Genomic DNA, 15,111 nt, shown 5'->3' with positions numbered 1-15,111 from the left:
TGGCACAGAGTCCTGCCTGCATGCCCAACTCACCATCCCAGACAGAACTGAGGGCCTCAGGGCACCAGAGACTGAGTTTTCTGTCCAGTGGAAGCCCACAGTGAGGGAAAGAGCAGGTCTGACCTCAGAGCACTCAGCCGACACCCCCGCACTCCTCAAAAAAAAGTTTTCAGGAAAAGTCCCCAGGTTGCTGCAAGTGCCCAGGCGCCCAGGCACCCAGGCACCCAGTCACCCAGTTGCCAGAAAGGCAGAGCCATGGGCCTGTGCCTGCTTACTGTACTTGCCATCCCAGATGGACCTGCAGACCCCCAAACACTACAGACTCGGGGAAAACATCGGTTCCAACCCTCAGGATACCCAGCTCCAGAAAAGTTTCTGGGTTCCCACAGGCTCTAAGCTCTGGCCTTCTACTGCAAACACAAGTGCAGTGCTTACCTGCCACTGATTACCACTAGGGTAATGGGGCACACCGCTCCAACCTCAGACCTACAAAAGCCTGAGAGCCATTGGAGCCGCCCTCAGATATTGTTAAGGTGTAACCAGTTATCTCTAGCTAAACTGACGAAACCACAGGACTCCATGGTTCTTCATGAGGGCTGCGCCCAGCAAGTACAGCTTTATAGCAGCAGCAATAGCTCACTAAATTTAGAGCAAGAAACCCAGCAGGACGACAGCCGTCTCCAGGACTTCTCTTGATGAGAAGAGAGCCATCCTGAACACCACAGTAACCACAAAGGTCCATATGCCTGAGGTGAATGTTACAATTCCTGAGAAGTACCACCATTCAGTTGAGGATACTCAAAAAGCTGAGGAGATCTCCTTCAGAAACCTGCCAAGGGGATTCTCCCATCCCAGGACTCCAGCAGGCACCAGAAATAAAAGACAACACCTGAGATGGACAGATGGGTTGAGGCCAGCATAAAAGCACAACGAACAAAAGACAAAGCAATATGGAATTGCAGAACCCAGTTATCCAGGGGCAAGTAGCCCTGGACACACTAACATAAGTGAAATTCAAGAAGATGACCTTACATCTATGCTTATGAAGAGGTTAATGGAGGAAACAAATAAAATGTGTAAAGAATTAGAGGAAGATAAAATCAAACAGATTATGGTCTTATGTAAAGAAATACAGAAAGATGCGGCCAAACAGTTTGTGGCTTTCAGAGATGAAATGACTAAATCACTGAAAGAAATAAAAGAAACAGAGGAATGTTCAAACAAACAGGTGAAAGAATTGAAGGAAAATACAGTCAGACAAGTGAAGGAAATAAACAAAACGGTTCAAGATCTGAAGATAGAAATGGAAAAATTAAACAAAAACAGAAGAAATCATGGAGAGGGAGAACTTAGGAAATAAAACAGGAACTACAGAGGTCAGCATAACCAATAGACAACAAGAAATGGAAGAAGGAATCTCATGTTTAGAAGATACAATGGAAGAAATTGATGTATCCATCAAATAAAATAATAAATCTAAAAAATTCCTGTCACAAACCAAAAAATCCAAGACAACATGAAAAGACAAAACTTAAGGATAATAGGAATAGAGGAAAAAGACGATTCCCATCTCCAAGGCCCAGAAAATATTTTCAACAAAATAATAGAAGAAAATTTCTCCAACTTAAAGGAGTGGCCTATAAGCATATAAGAGGCCTACAGAACAACTAATAAATTAGACCAGAAAAGAAAATCCTCCTATCACATAATAATCAAAACATTAAGTATACAGAACAAGGAAAAAAAACCTAAAAGCTGCAAGGGAAAAAGGCCAAGTATCACATAATGGCAAACCCATCAGAATCATACCTGACTGCTTAACAGAGACTATGAAAGTCAGAAAGGACTGGACTTATATCAGGCAAAGACCCTAAGAGAACACAGATGTCAGCCCAGGCTACTATACCCAGCAAAACTCTCAATCCTTATATACAGAGAAAACAAGATATTCAATGACAAAAACAAATTTCGACAATACCTACACACAGATCCAGCATTACAAAAGATACTAGAAGGAAAAATACAACCCAAGAAAACTAACTACTTTCAAGAAAATACAGGAAATAAAGTACCTCACTAAAGCAAAACAAAAAGAAGCCAAGCAAACAAATACACTACCACAGCCAACATCAATATAAAAGGATCTAACAGCCACTGGTCATTAATGTCTCTCAAAATCAGTGGACTCAATTGTCCAATAGACACAGACTAACAGAATGGACGTATAAACAAGACCCAACAATCTGTTGCATACAAGAAACACACCTAAGTCACAAAGATAGATATTACCTGAGAAAAAAGGGCTGGAAGATGGTTTTCCAAGTAAATGAACCCAGGAAGCAAGAGGAGTAGCCATTCTAATATCTAATAAAACAGACTTTCAACCAAAATTAATCAAAAGAGATGGGGAAGGACACTTCATACTCATCAAGGGAAAATTCCACCAGGAAGACATCACAATCCTGAACATCTATGCCCGAAATACAAGGGCACCCACATTTGTAAAGTAAATATTAACAAAACTTAAACCACACATAGATCCCCACACATTAATAGTGGGAGACTTCAACACTCCACTCTCAACAAAGGACAGGTCAGCAAAACAGAAATTAAACAAAGAAACAATAACTCTAACAGAGGTCATTAATAAAATGGAGCTAACAGACATCTACAGAACCTTTCTCCCAAACAAAAGAATTTCCATTCTTCTCAGCACCTCATGGAACCTTCTCCAAAACAGTTTTTTTTTTTTGTGACCATATAGTTGGTCACAACGAAAGTCTCAACAGATACAAGAAGATTGAAATAATCCCTTGTATCCTATCTGACCACCATGGACTAGAGCTGGACCTCAACAACAACAGAAATAGCAAAAAGCCTACACAATACATGGAAACTGAAAAACTTTCTACTTAATGACAGCTGGGTCAGGGAAGAAATAAAGAAATTAAAGTCTTCCTAGAATTCAATGAAAATGAAGGTACAACATATCCAAACTTATGGGATACAATGAAAGCAGTGTTAAGAAGAAAGTTCACTAAGTGCCTTCAAGAAGAAATTCAAAATATCTCATTCAAGCAACTTAATCGCTCACCTAAAAGACCTAGAGAAAAAAGAAGCAGACATACCAAAGAGGAATAGGTGGCTGGAAATAATCAAACTCAGGGCTGAAATCAGTAAATTAGAAACAAAGCAATTCAAAGAATCAATGAAACCAAGAGCTGGTTCTTTAAGAAAATAAACAAACCCTTAGCTAAACTAACTAAAAGGCAGACAGACACTATCCAAATTAACAAAATCAGAAATGAAAAGGGAGGCATAACAACAGGCACTGAAGAAATCCAAACAATCATTAGGATTTACTTCAAAAGTCTATATGCCACAAAATTTGAAAATCTAAATGAAATGGACAATTTTTTTTTTATCGATTCTGCTTACCAAAGCTGAATCAAGACTAGGTAAATCAATTAAATAGTCCCATATCCCCTAAGGAAAAAGAAGCGGTGATCAAAAACCTCCCATCCAAAAAAAAGCCTAGGGCCAGATGGTTTCAGTGCAGAATTCTACCAGACCTTCAACTAAGAGCTAACTCCAATTCTCTTCAAACTATTGCACAAAATAGAAACAGATGGAACACTACCAAACTCATTCTCTGAAGCCACAGTCATCTTGGTACCTAAACCTAGCAAAGAAAGAGAATTTCAGGCCAATCTCCCTTATGAACATTGTTGCAAAAATACTTGCAAACCAAATCCAAGAATACATCAAAGATATAATCCATTATGACCAAGTAGGCTTCATCCCAGGTATGCAGGGTTGGTTCAATATATGGAAATCCATCAATGTGATCCAACATGTAAATAAACTGAAAGGAAAAAAAACCCACATGATCATCTCCTTAGATGCTGAAAAAGCATTTGACAAAAATCTAACATCCATTCATATTTAAAATATTAGAGAGATCAGGGATACAAAACACATACTTAAACATAGTAAAGGCAATATACAGCAAGCCTATAACTAACATCAAACTGAACGGAGAGAAACTTAAAGCAATCCCACTGAAATCAGGGACAAGGCAAGGCTGCCCACTCTCTCCATATCTCTTCAACATAGTTCTGGAAGTCCTTGCTAGAGCAATAAGACAATTAAAGGAGATCAAGGTGATACAAATTGAAAAGGAAGAAGTCAAAGTATCACTATTTGTAGATGATATGATAGTATACATGAGTGACCCCAAAAATTCTACCAGGGAACTCTTTCAGTGGATAAATACCTTCAGCAAAGTGGCTGGATACAAAATTAACTCAAAAAAATCAGTAGCCCTCCTGTATACAAAAGACAAAAGGATTGAGAAAGAAAGTAGGGAAAGAACACCCTTCACAATAGCCACAAAGGATATAAAGTACCTTGGTGTGACCCTAACCAAGCAAGTCAAAGACTTGTATGAAAAAAATGTCAAGTTTCTAAGGAAAGAAATAGAAGAAGATATCAGAAGATGGCAAGATGTCCCATGCTTGGCAGGATTGACATAGTAAAAATGGCCATCTTACCAAAAGCAATCTACAGATTCAATGCAATTCCCATCAAATTACCAACACAATTCTTTACAGACCTTGAAAGAAAAAATTCTCAACTTCATATGGAACAAGAAGAAAGCCAGAATAGCTAAAACAATCCTCTACAATAAAAGATCTTCTGGAGGTATCTCCATCCCTGATCTCAAGCTGACTACAGAGCAACAGTAATAAAAACTGCATGGTACTGCATAGAAACAGAATGGTGGATCAGTGGAATCGAATAGAAGACCCAGAAATAAATCCATACCCTTATAAACACCTGGTTTTCGACAAAGATTCCAAAACCATAAAATGGAAAAAAAGATAGCATCTTCAACAAATGGTGCTAGTCTAACTGGATGTCTACATGTAGAAAAATGCAAATAGACCCATACTTATCACCTTGCACAAAACTAGTCCAAGTGGATCAAAGACCTCAATATAAAACCAGACACACCAAACCTGTTAAAAAGTTGGGAAGAGCCTGGAACTCATTGGCACAGGAGACAACTTCCTGAAGAGAACACCAACAGCACAGGCTCTAAGATCAACAATCAATAAATGGGACCTCATGAAAAGCTTCTGTAAAGCAAAAGACACTGTTGTCAAAACAAAACGACTGCCTTCAGTCTGGGAAAGGATCTTTATCAACCCTCTATCTGACAGAGGACTAATATCCAGTATATATAAAGAACACAAGAAGTTAAACAGCAACAAATCAAGTAATCCAATAAAAAATGGGGTACAGAGCTAAACAGAGAATTCTCAATAGAGGAATATCAAATGGCAGAGAAACACTTAAAGAAATGCTCAACGTTTTTAGTCATCAGGGAAATACAAATCAAAACGACCCTAAGATTTCACCTTACACCCATCAAAATGGCTAAGATAAATAACTCAAGTGACAACACATGCTGGAGAGCTTGTGGAGAAAGGGGAACCCTTATCCACTCTTGGTGGGAATGTAAACTTGTACAACCACTTTGGAAATCAATCTGGTGCTTTCTCAGACAACTAGGAATAGTGCTTCCTCAAGATCTAACTATACCACTCCTAGGCATATATCCAAAAGACGCTAAAGTAAACAAGCATAGTTCAACCATGTTTGTAGCAGCTTTATTTGTAATAGTCAGAAGCTGGAAAAAGCCCAGATGCCCCTCAGTTGAGGGATGAATACAGAAATTGTGGTATATATACGCAGTGGAATACTACTCAGTGATAAAAAACAAAACAAAACAAGGAAATCAATAAATGTGTAGGTAAGTGGTGGGAACTAGAAAGGATCATCCTGTGTGAGGTATCCAAGAAGCAGGAAGACACACAGGGTATATCCTCACTCAAGTGGATACTAGACATATACGATAGGATGCACCTACTAAAATCAGACAAAGATTTGACAGAATGAATCCATGCAGTTTTACAGGTACAGTTGTACAGAGACAGGTTGCAGGGAGAGCACAAGCTAGACAAGGGTGAAGACATAATGAACCAGAGAAGGAGGAGCCAGAAGATGAGAGCAGATTGCCAAAGTCAGTATGAGGCCAAGCAGAGCAATTCAGTCAGAAGCTGAAAGAAGCCATACTGAATCAATCAGCTTGGAAGATTAGATTGTATCAAGGCTTATTGTAGAAAATTTGCTATTAATGTTTACTATTAATCCAGCTTATTATTGTGGTATTTATTATTTATCCCACTATTACATCAAGAAAATACACAGACACCTGTAATACATCTGCCTAAGCTTTTCTTCCGAGCCAGAAAGCCTGGACATTATATATATATATCTATATATATCTATATATATATATCTTATATAATAGTTTTTCTGATTGTTTTATAATTGTTATTACTGTATGTTGTTTACTTTTTTTTAAGCCTGTTTTAAATAGACTGGGAAGATGTTATGGAATGGTCTGGTATTTGATTGTTAGTTATTTTGCTCCCTGAAGTCTGCTTGCTGTCTTTTATGAGCAGATTATCACCTACCCAAAATGACTCTGTCATTTTGCCTCCAAATTGTTCTTGATTGGTTGAATACAAACAAGCCTATACCTGGGGAGGACAGAGGTGAGGTACATGGGACCATGGTTCAAGGGCTTGAAGGACAGAAAGACCAGAGGATGGGAGATGAGAGAAGGAGAAGGGGCAGAGTGGCTATGGATTAGCATAAACAAAAACCACATGGCCATAAGGACTGGCTCTTGGTTTGGTGTGGAGAGAAGTGGCTCCACTAGAAAGCAAGTATTTGTGGGAATGATGGATGGATGGGAGTATCCCAGATGGAAATAATAAAGCAAATGGCATGGGAAGTGGGGCTGAGAGGTGACAAGGTAATATGAGGGTTTTTTTTTCTTCCCAGCCCTAGGTTTAAGGCATATTAATAATCTTAAAAGGTGTTTTTGTCTGATATGATAGAAGGGCAGATAATAGCCACCAAATAATAAACTGTAGCTTAAAAGCAAATTTTGTACAACAGGGGCTAGGAGCTTCTAGACTTAAGCCTAGAAATAGTTAGTACAGTGAATGAAACACTTGTGGCTCACCCCAAGTCATGTATCTGCACAGATTAGGTACAGCTCTCCTCTCATCCATTCATCTGAAGAAATAAAAATGACATTTATAGTCACAAGAAAGACTTTTTGTCTAAAATCTCTCAGTAATAATTAATTATAGCACCATAGGTTTAGCAGGACTCTCTCAGGAAAATTGTTAGATGTCGTAAACATAATTTTAATAAAGATTATGGCAAAGAGCTCTACATGCAGTATAAATCATAACTGTTTTATGTCTTTACATAATTACCAGGAATCTTACAGGTTAACAGTATGTATGCAGGTAATACTAATTACATTACCCTCCATGACTAATTTGCATTTAACCTTCTTTTATTAAGATAATGCTTCACAATATATTTGTAGCAAAACAACCGCATCTTCATAACTCCAGCTGTGTCCACTCAAATGCTTACAGCTGGGTTTATTCAATGCTAACATGCCTTCTGAATAAATAAATTATAATTTGGAGGCTCTTTTCTAATCACTTGTTCTAACTTGCAAATAAATGACACAGAGACCTACAGATTTATTCGGCAATCTTTAAGGCAATAGAGCTGGGCAGATATGATCTATTCTAACCCGCTATACTATGGCTACTTCCCAGCTGAACATCCTAAATTACTTGCCATATTGGTCCTTCCTGGGCTCCTTCTGCTCCCTCAGATCAGTTGTCATGGTACATCCCTTCTTAACCTCTTCTCTGTTCTCCTCACTCTTCTTTCTCTTCCACCTCATGGTCCCTTCCTGATACCCTAAGACTGGGAATGGAAGTCCCACCTCTTGTTTTCTCTCACCAAACTATAGATTCTCAGCAACTTTATTAACCTGGGAAGCTCAGCTTCACCTATCTTTCTTCTGCACAGCACAGGCTGTCAGTAACTTTATTAACTGCTGGAGCCCGCAGGCAGAGTCAAACAGTTTTGAGTCGGGATGAGGATCGGAAGAAAATTAATAAACCAACACAATACACATGGGATCTTCCCGAGAGGGATCCAGTAGAAATAGTTGCTTTGGTTTATTCCAATAGACCCTTTTCAAGTCAGAGCAAAAGGACAATGAATGGGTTCATGGGGAAGTCAAAACTTCTTTACTTCAACCAACCACCTGTCTGTGTGATCTTGACACAAACAAAAGGTGTGAACTTGACAAGACATCCCACCTGCTGCCTCAAACAACAGGAGTTAGACTTGGCAAAAGTAGCTTATCACTGACTGGAGGTAAAGGCCAGGGTGAAAATGTCTTTTCGCTGAGATCTAAACAATAAAGCAGCCTGGCAGACCAGCACCTCCCCACAATTAACCAAGCAGAGATAATTGCCGAACATTTCTTACATCACATGGATACAGGAGATTGTTCAACATACATAACAATGCCCATGGCAAGGCAATAACCAGATCTCAGGGCACTGAAAGCAGCATCTAAAAACACAGCGCCTGGGGCTGGAGAGATGGCTCAGAGGTTAAGAGCACTGACTGTTCTTCCAAAGGTTCCGAGTTCAATTTCCAGCAACCGCATGGTGACTCACAACTATCTATTGTGTGATCTGGTTCCCTCTTCTGGCATGCAGGTATACATGCAGGCAGAATACTGTATAAATAATAAATAAACACGACTTAAAAAAAGGAAAGAAACCACAGTGCACAAGACCCTCCTCCAATATTACACCCATAATGACCTCACAGCACTGGAACTAGAGTCTTAGTCTCTGTACTCTCCCTACTACTTCAATCCTAGGCTTATGCTCAGGGAACCTCAAAACTTTTTGTAGAGATATTTGTACCCCATGTTTATTGCTGTTTTATTCACAACAGTAAAGGACCTCATTCAACATAGTTGTCCATGTACACATTAAAGGATAATTTTACATAAAGGTATATATGTTATAGATGTATATACAAACATACACACATACAAACGTGAATGTTTGTGTGTGTGTGTTTGTGTGTGATGGCTATTCTCAGTTGTCAACTAGACTATATCTGGAATTGCCAGAACCCACCAGCAGAGTAGAAGGGTTCTTGAGTTGGGAGTGAGGATTGAAATTAATAAACAAGTGGGTTTCCTAGTAAGGGGAACAGGGACTGTCTCTGACATGAACTCAGTGGCTAGCTCTTTGACCATCTCCCCCTGAAGGGGGAACAACCTTACCAGGCCACAGAGGAAGACAAGTAACCAGTCCTGAAGAGACCTGATAGGCTAGGGTCACATGGAAGGGGAGGAGGACCTCCCCTATCTGTGGACTTGGAGAAGGGCATAGAAAGGGAGGGAAGGTGGAATTGGGAGGAAATGAAGGAGGGGGCTACAGCTAGGATACAAAGTGAATAAACCATAATTAATATAAAATAATATATATATAAAAAATTAATAAACCAGCACACAACACATGGGACCTTTTTGAGAGGCTTTAGTGGAATCTGGAAACCTTGCTTTATTCCAGACTCCTTTTAAATCAGAGCAAAAACACCTTAGTACAATGAATGAATTCACAAGGAAGTCAAGCAAAAGGTGTGACTTTGATAAGATATCCCATCTGCTGTCTCAAACAAAAGGAGATAGACTTGGTAGCTTGTCACTGACTCCAGTGAAGGCCAGGGTGAAAGCAGTTTTTCCACTGAGATCTAAATAACAAAGCAGGCTGGCAGACCAGCGGCTCCCATCTTGGAATGAACTACAATCCAGAAATAGAGGGCATACTTGTGATCTGGGTGTTGAGGCAGAAGACAACATGCCTTCAATGCAAATCTTGAGGCTGGAAGACTCAGGCTTTTGATCCAGATCTTGAACTGGGATGACACATTCTCTTTATCTGGATGGACACACACCTTTAATCCAGATCTTGAGGCACACCTTAATCTGGGCCATAGATTCTGCTGGAAGCTTACATAAGGACAATGAAAGAAAGATGTGTTTGTTCATTTTTCACCTGCTTTCCCTCACTTTGTCAGCACATCCATCCCCTAGATTCAAGCTTATACAGAACACCAGCTGAGACACCCAGCCTTGTGGGACTGAACAACTACTAGATTCCTGGACTTTCCATTCACAAGCTAGCTACTGTTGGATTAGTTGGAATGCAGGCTGTAAATTAGTATAATACCTTACCTTTATATAAAGAGATTCATTCCATAAATCCTGTGACTGTAGAGAACCTTAACTAATACAATATGAACATTTTTTAATGCTAAAGAAAAAAATGTATTCACAAAATTTGCAGGAATGTTGATGGCTTGGAATGTATATTGAGGTAACATAATATCAGAAAGAGAAAACTGTATGTTGTCCCTCATATGTGTAACCTAGACAATCATAAATGTACACATGTGAACAAATTTGCATATGGGTCCAGTATGTTGTATAGAAAAGAAAATAAAGGTCAAGTGTTAGGGAATGAGGAAGGTTGACAAGAGGAAATGAATATAGGTTATAAAAGAGAACGTAAGACAATTATTATTTATTTATTTTTTGTTTCTAACTCAGTCATGGATATCTGAGTTTTAGTAATCTTATTGGCCAATTAACTGGGCAGAAAGAGAGAAAAGTAGAAGGTGGGACTTCCTGAGAGAAAGAGGGGGAATTCTGGTAAGGAGAAGGGATGGTCTTTTCCCCAGGAGACATGGAAGGAAACAGACATGATTATGGGTCTGGGAGGAAAGCTGGCCACATGCTAGGATGAGGCAAGCAGGTAATGTATATACTTGCTTCTATGTGAACTCTAAGACTGGCCAAGACATACATGACTATGTGTAGCAAATAAATCTTGTTGGCTACAAAATCCTCAAGAATTATTGTGACACTTTAGTATGGCATGAATGGAGATTCATATTTCTGTTTGGTATATAATCCAGACTGGCTTAAAAGAAAGAAAGGTTTTCAGCTGCTTATACAAAGAACAAAAAGAAATTATCTTTAATTGATCCATGCACTGTGTACATTCCATACATATACAATTGCAGCTATTGCAAACTATTTAGAATAATTAAGTAATGGAAGTTATTGGTTAGTCAATGAGACTCATGATTGATCAGTATCTGATGATCAGATACTAGTCTAGTTTATGACAGAAATAAGCATTCTAGGTTAAATAGATAGTAAATATCTAAAACAAGCAACATTTGCCTGTTCAGATTTACTGTTGACAGAGGTATATTTAAACTCTTACAAGTATAAATAGATAGGTAGACTGCCTTCAAAAACCTCAGAGACCTACAGAATATGGCATTTAAAGATGTTTTTATTATTTTAAGGATTGTTTGACAAGACATGTCAGCTCCCAGCAGCAACCCTGGCATACCTCAAAGAAGATGCTGTCTGAAATGGGCAACACTTGGACAGAGGCAGGGAAGTTGACTGCCAACCTCTACCAAGATAGGGTAAGCAATTCCTTCATATTGCTAGCTTCAGAATTAAGTCTGGCAGGTTTACTGGGCCAGGAGGCTGAAGATGATGTTCCAACATTATAGAGAGATATTGGGTGGATAACCAGGCAGTGAACAGGGGTTGGGGATTTAGCTCAGTGGTAGAGCGCTTGTAAGCTCAAGGCTCTGGGTTCAGGCCTCAGCTCTGGGGAAATAAAAAAAAAAGACAAAATTACCAGGCAGGGAACTGTCTGTCATTTTTACTTATTTTGGAAGCTGCTTGACTTCACTCCTGCCTACTCAGGCATTAATTTTATTGATTCTCAAGTCTTTGATGGGGTTGAAGACCAGATAGTTATAGTTTTACATTTAAACTTAGTTGCTTAACAGTTCAGATTTTTTTAAGGTCAAATTGATGTTTTTAGGTTGATAGATACAAGATATGATAGAGACGGATTTAGGTTCAGAACTAGACTCACCAAAAAGGATAAATTTTTTTCTTCAAGGTTGCCAAATACAAATAAGCTAAACACTATGAATGTAACTGTTATATGGTTTCCTGATTGTTTCATAATTATTCTTACTGTATATAGTTTATTACACACACACATACACACATATATATATATATATATATATATATATATATCCACACACATATATGAGGCTTTTTATTGGACTAAAAAGGGGAGTTGTAGAGATATATCTTCTGTGTTGTATGCATGTAACAGCTGTCAATAAAAATCTGATTGGTCAATTAGCTGGGCAGAGAAAGAAAAAGAGAGGAGAAAAGTAGACTGTGGTGCTTTCTGAGAGAGAGAGAGAGAGAGAAAGAGAGAGAGAGAGAGAGAGAAAGGAATTCTGGGAAGGAGAGGGAGGAAGGTCTTTCACCAGAAGATATGAAAGGATACAGACAAGACATGATTAGGGGCCTGGGAGGATAGCTGGTCTTATGGCTGGATCAGGGAAGGTGGACAGGTTAACTTAGATGAGCTTGTTGAAAGCCTGTCTAGAGAAGGTTTAAGCTTTGATAATTATGAAAGGTCTTGGCGTCTTTAATTTTATGCTCTAAAGGACATTGTGGGCTTAGGTCTTTCTTTACCAGGAGACTGAAGCTGCCAGTTTTCAACAAAATCCAATGTGAACTCCTCAGCCTCAGTTCTAAATGTCCATTCTAACTGCACAGAAATTCATGACTTACATAGTTTGGGGGTTCTTGTTAACTTTGACATGTTTGTGTGTTGAAACTTTTAAACAGTAGGGTTTAAAAGAAAAAAAAAATTAGCCAAGCATTAGAGCCATATACCAATCCCAGGACGTGGGAGGCAGAGCAAAGCAAGTCTCTGGCTTTGAGGCAAGCTTGGTCTACACAGTGAGTTCCAGGACAGCCAGGTTTACACAGAAAAACTCTGTCTCCAAAAACAGAAAAAAAACAAAAAAACAAAAAAACAAAAAACAAAAAACAAAAAACCAAAACCAAAAACAAACCAAGAAAGAACTGAGAAATCCCACTTAAGATTGTGTATCTCTACTGTTCGGTTTGCTCCTGACAGGACATGTCTCAGATATACTATTCAGTCAATACCTCAGATCAATTGTTCCTCAGAGAAAAAAAAAATCTATATAGGATATTTTGATTTGTAAGGAAACATGCCTTTCTATACCAGGAATAAAATGACAACTACATCTCCAGAGACTCCAAGCAGAAAGAAAACACTGGCTCAAATACAGAGCAATCCTGGTCTTTCTTCAAGGTGCCATGCTGGCCACACACTAGCCATTTTGATTAAACAGAACCTTTCTACACACCAGCCTTTGTTATTGAAAACTATGGGATTTAAGCCTGACTTTGCAATCTACTCTAGAAATTTATTCATTTCTTCATGTTATCGTTAATGTATACATGAGGTATACATGTTAATAAACTTTATTTTTTAGTAAACCAACTATAGAAGCTATGTGACATGTTATCTTTGTAACTCCTTACTCACCAAGTTCATTTGACTGGTAGACTCATTGCCTAATTTTAATGATGGATAACAAGGAACCAAAGCAGCTGTGACAAGTGTATCAGATATAGGAGGGAGGCCAGGGAGGATGAGGAGGCCACTGCTCATCCTTCCTCTGTTGTACTGATGACAAAGCCAAGAGGAAGATACATGGTGAGGCTGGCTGCAGCTTGTCTCTGGGGAGCAATCTTATTTTTCTTCCTTGATGTCCCACTGATGCAGGGCTCCTTAGTCCTCAGCATCTGAGCCATCTGGGAATCTTCTCTTGCTCCCTCATGAAGGCTTCCAGGAATGATGCTGGCCCTTTGTAAAATCTATGACAGCCAGAGTGCAGGAACCACTGCTAAAACAGGTCAAGTTTGGATATGTCCAAAACCAACAATATATTTCAATCGATATTTTTGGAGTCTAATACAGTTTAGTATCTGAATTGTGTTTTATTCAACTCTCTCCCCATTTTTTACCTCAATTACTACACATCCTTAACACCACTCTTCCCTACCAATTTTGTGGGTGTCTTCTTCTCTTTTTATGACACCAAGTGCACCCGCTGCCTCCTCTATGTTTAGAACAAGTGGCCGGAACATGAAAGCCTCTCCAACTGTCTGTCTTCCCCAAAAGCCATCAGTTGACAATTCCTGTTCCACTGAAGGTTAGACACAATGAGACCCTCACACAATTAGGCATGTTGAATGCTGGTTTTAGCTTGTGCAAGTATTTTCCGAATAGTTGGCAGTCACAGTGTGGTCATGCATGCAACAGTCCTGACATTTCCAGCAAATAGTGCTTCAGCAGACATCCACCTCATCTGGCTACTGCAACCTTTCTACATTGTCTCCTGTGATCCCTGAGGCTAAGAGTTGCCACCCAGGTGTTCATTTGGACCAGTGCCTCACAGGCTATTATTCTCCACATTTTGATCTACTGTGAGTGTTTATCACTTCACTCCCATGATACCATACGTAGAATGTACCACAACTGTGAATGCCCTCCAGTAGAGAGAGATGCCCTTCAGAATCTGTGAATGAAGTAACCCATGAGGAAAGGGACAAGTCACCATGATTATTGCCTCATTTAAGAGCAGCTGACCGAGCTTGGGCTGCTTCCTCACTAGGGCTCTTAGGAAGCAAGGGAAGGTAGAGTTTGCAAAGTCAAAAAGTCACTCTTGATGCACACTGCAGAATTACGGTTTGTATTTTGTTGTTTCTTTATTATAGGTCTAGATCCTCCCCCAGGAGGAAGGGAGGAACTCTTTTTCAGAAGTCAGGATATAAGGTTTACTTGCCTGAAGAGGCTTGAGAAGGGGATGAGTATCGTATCAGGATAACCTGACCTTGCCTAAGTCACTTCATTCCCCACTTCTTTTACTTAATATCTATCAAATTTTGACTTGATGAACCAGGAAGAACTGGCCCATGGAACCATTTATCCTGAGGTGATCTGTCAACTGAGTTTAACCACCAGTTAATTAAGAGGGGCCTGACCAGATGTGGCAGAGTTAGTAAAAGTTCAATTCAGAGACCAGTCCTAAGGAACTGTTGTGAAGAGCTGTACAGGGAACATTTTCCCCAATACTGCCTGAGTCCAACCAAAGAAGGGGAAGAGTGGCCCCTGTCTTCCTTTTGATTGCCTC

This window comes from Meriones unguiculatus, chromosome 3 (genome assembly GCF_030254825.1).
Source record: "Meriones unguiculatus strain TT.TT164.6M chromosome 3, Bangor_MerUng_6.1, whole genome shotgun sequence".
Lineage (NCBI taxonomy): Eukaryota > Metazoa > Chordata > Mammalia > Rodentia > Muridae > Meriones > Meriones unguiculatus.
Note: the sequence above shows the minus strand (reverse complement) of the source record.